Below are 3,617 nucleotides of genomic sequence, written 5' to 3'. Positions count from 1 at the left end.
AAATTCCGCCGCAGTGTTTGCTTATTTTGCGCTCTGCGCGTGTGTATAAATATATTTATACTATATAAAAGAATGAAAATTCATTTTATATTATATTTCACAGGAAATGATCCTTCCGCAGGTTCACCTACGGAAACCTTGTTACGACTTTTACTTCCTCTAAATGATCAAATTCGGTCAAACTTTCCGACGCGTCGGATGCCCGAGACGAGCTTCCGCGCACCAGTCCGAAGACCTCACCAAATCATCCATCGGTAGTAGCGACGGGCGGTATGTACAAGGGCAGGGACGCAATCAACGCGAGCTGGTGACTCGCTTTTACTAGGAATTCCTCGTTCATGGGGAGAATTGCAAACCCCAATCCCTATCACGAAGGGGTTTCATCGGGTTACCCGGGCCGTTAGGCCAAGGAGGACACGCTGATCCCTTCAGTGTAGCGCGCGTGCGGCCCAGGACATCTAAGGGCATCACAGACCTGCTATTGCTCAATCTCGTGCGGCTATATATACCGCCGGTCCCTCTAAGAAGATTTTCATTGTACGCCGGTAGTGAAGACCGCGAAACACACTTCCGCGACGCGAACGCCGCAAGATGCGCGCCGCGGACTCCTGTGATACCGGTTGCACGTCTATTTAATAGGCTAGAGTTACGTTCGTTACCGGAATTAACCTGACAAATCGCTCCACCAACTAAGAGCGGCCATGCACCCACCACCCACCGAATCGAGAAAGAGCTGTTAATCCGTCAATCCTTCCAGTGTCCGGGCCTGGTGAGTTTTCCCGTGTTGAGTCGAATTAAGCCGCAGGCTCCACTCCTGGTGGTGCCCTTCGTCAATTCCTTTAAGTTTCAGCTTTGCAACCATACTCCCCCCGGAGCCGAAAGCTTTGGTTTCCCGGGAGCTGCCCACCGGGTTAAAATTATGAAACTTCGGCGGATCGCTGGCTGGCATCATTTATGGTTAGAACTACAGCGGTATCTAATCGCCTTCGAACCTCTAACTTCGTTCTTGATTAATGAAAACACCTTTGGCAAATGCTTTCGCTTTAGTCCGTCTTGCGACGATCCAAGAATTTCACCTCTAACGTCGCAATACGAATGCCCCCAGTTGTCCCTATTAATCATTACCTCTGGTATCAGAAAGCCAACAAAACAGAACCGAGGTCCTATTCTATTATTCCATGCGTACAATATTCAGGCAAGTGTTAGCCCGCTTTGAGCACTCTAATTTGTTCAAAGTAAACAGCCGCGACGGCCCGCCTCGGCGCGCGGCCGCCCGCGAGGACGACCGCAACACACTGGCGGTGGACGCACCGGCGAGAAGCCCGCAGACGTGCCTGTCGTACCGCATTCGGTAGACCGACACCGCAGGACACAATTTCAACTACGAGCTTTTTAACCGCAACAACTTTAGTATATGCTATTGGAGCTGGAATTACCGCGGCTGCTGGCACCAGACTTGCCCTCCAATGGATCCTCGTTAAAGGATTTAAAGTGTAATCATTCCGATCACGAGGCCTCGGACGAGTCCCGTATCGTTATTTTCGTCACTACCTCCCGTGCCGGGAGTGGGTAATTTGCGCGCCTGCTGCCTTCCGTGGATGTGGTAGCCGTTTCTCAGGCTCCCTCTCCGGAATCGAACCCTGATTCCCCGTTACCCGTGACAACCATGGTAGTCGCATAAACTACCATCGACAGTTGATAAGGCAGACATTTGAAAGATGCGTCGCCGGTGCTAGACCGTGCGATCAGCACAAAGTTATCTAGAATCATCTCGAATGGCGACGGACGGGGCGCGAACCCCGCCGCCGATTGGTTTTTGATCTAATAAAAGCATCCCTCCCGTTGCCGGTCAGGACCTCGTTTGCATGTATTAGCTCTAGAATTGCCACAGTTATCCAAGTAACTATGTACGATCTAAGGAACCAAACTGATATATTGAGCCATTCGCGGTTTCACCTTAATTCGGCTTTTACTGAGACTTGCATGGCTTAGTCTTTGAGACAAGCATATGATTACTGGCAGGATCAACCAGGGAGCTGTTCATTTCTATATCGCTCCAGGATACGAAGGGCGTCTGAGGCGCGACGGAGTCACCCGCCGCGACACGCTCTTTATGTTCGCACCTATATAACTCACATTCTCGCTCGCTCGAGTTTGCACTCTCGCGATTCACGAGTCTGTTCGTTTTACTTTTAAATTCACTTTTAACAAGTGAACGCTGGACCTGACGAGACGGACCACATGGATCTTCTCTTTGGCCAAAAATTTTAATTCCCTTTCGTCAAATATTAACGTACGAGAGCGCACGCCCTTCGGCGCGGCAATAGTGGGGACGTGGATTAGAATCCTACGACCGTTCTCGTTTTGTTCACGGTGTTCTCTGCTTGCGCGGAACTCCAGAGTTTGTAACACGGGCGAAGTGCAATGCTCGCTCAGCCGCACAAAGGAGCTGAACGGCCACACGACGTTGATTTTCGCAAATGTAAAGCCGGCGCGGCATATCGGCCGCCGCAATGTGCGAACGCGGTGAAAAATGTATTTTAGCTAACGCCATGAGAGACGCGCATAATATACGTACGGCGACGGGTGTCGGCGTCTCGCACGCCGGGCCGCCAGCCATGCGGGGAGCCTACGCGCGTTTCAGGCGAAACGTAAATGAGCCGATGGGTAAAACGCGCGGTACGGTCGGGACTTGGCAAATTCTGCGAGATGATTTTATTTTTTCTTTTCTTTTTTCGTTTGAGAAGACGAATATGGAAAGAGATTATGATTGAAAAATTAGACTTATAATTTGGGTAGGAAATATTTTTGTTTTTTTTTTTTATTTTTTATTTTTTATTTTTTTTTTTTATTTCACATTCACATTTGGATCGGAAGGAGGGACGAAATAAAAATCGGCGGGGTGCATTTCGGATCGTCGCTCGGTGGAAATATTCGATAAACGAAAAATTTAAGTTTCACGCGGAGCGCGCTCGCGACCGCCGCGAGACGTCTCGCCGGGAGGGGGCCTCGTTCTCGCATTAAAACTCGGCGAGAGGGTATAAATTATTTCTAAGTTTTTTGTTTTTTTTTTTTTTTAAATTTCACATTCACTTTCGAATCGGAAGGAGGAACGAAATAAAATCGGCGGGGGTGCATTTCGGATCGTCGCTCAGTGAAGTAAACGAAAAATTTAAGTTTCACGCGGAGCGCGCTCGCGACCGCCGCGAGACGTCTCGCCGGGAGGGGGCCTCGTTCTCGCATTAAAACTCGGCGAGAGGGTATAAAATATTTCTAAGTTTTTTTGTTTTTTTTTTTTTTTTTAATTTCACATTCACTTTCGAATCGGAAGGAGGAACGAAATAAAAATCGGCGGGGTGCATTTCGGATCGTCGCTCAGTGAAGTAAACGAAAATTTAAGTTTCACGCGGAGCGCGCTCGCGACCGCCGCGAGACGTCTCGCCGGGAGGGGGCCTCGTTCTCGCATTAAAACTCGGCGAGAGGGTATAAATTATTTCTAAGTTTTAATTTTTTTTTTTTTTTTTAATTTCACATTCACTTTCGAATCGGAAGGAGGAACGAAATAAAAATCGGCGGGGGTGCATTTCGGATCGTCGCTCGGTGGAAATATTCGATAA

The 3,617-nt window shown here is 48.7% G+C and overlaps 1 non-coding gene across 1 annotated transcript; it reads right to left on the bottom strand.

Annotated features, from left to right (window-relative positions):
* Positions 1–104: 104 nt before the first annotated feature.
* LOC148270683 (small subunit ribosomal RNA) lies at positions 105–2,035 on the bottom strand. The gene has a single exon (XR_015825313.1). It is a non-coding gene; the product is annotated as a small subunit ribosomal RNA (ribosomal RNA).
* Positions 2,036–3,617: the final 1,582 nt, after the last annotated feature.

The sequence above is a fragment of the Micrasema longulum genome, unplaced genomic scaffold (assembly GCF_059751315.1).
Source record: "Micrasema longulum isolate JH-2025_06_02 unplaced genomic scaffold, ASM5975131v1 h1tg003590l, whole genome shotgun sequence".
In the NCBI taxonomy this organism is placed as follows: Eukaryota; Metazoa; Arthropoda; class Insecta; order Trichoptera; family Brachycentridae; genus Micrasema; species Micrasema longulum.
The sequence above is the reverse complement of the archived record's forward strand: the minus strand, read 5'-3'. Positions and strand labels throughout refer to the sequence as shown.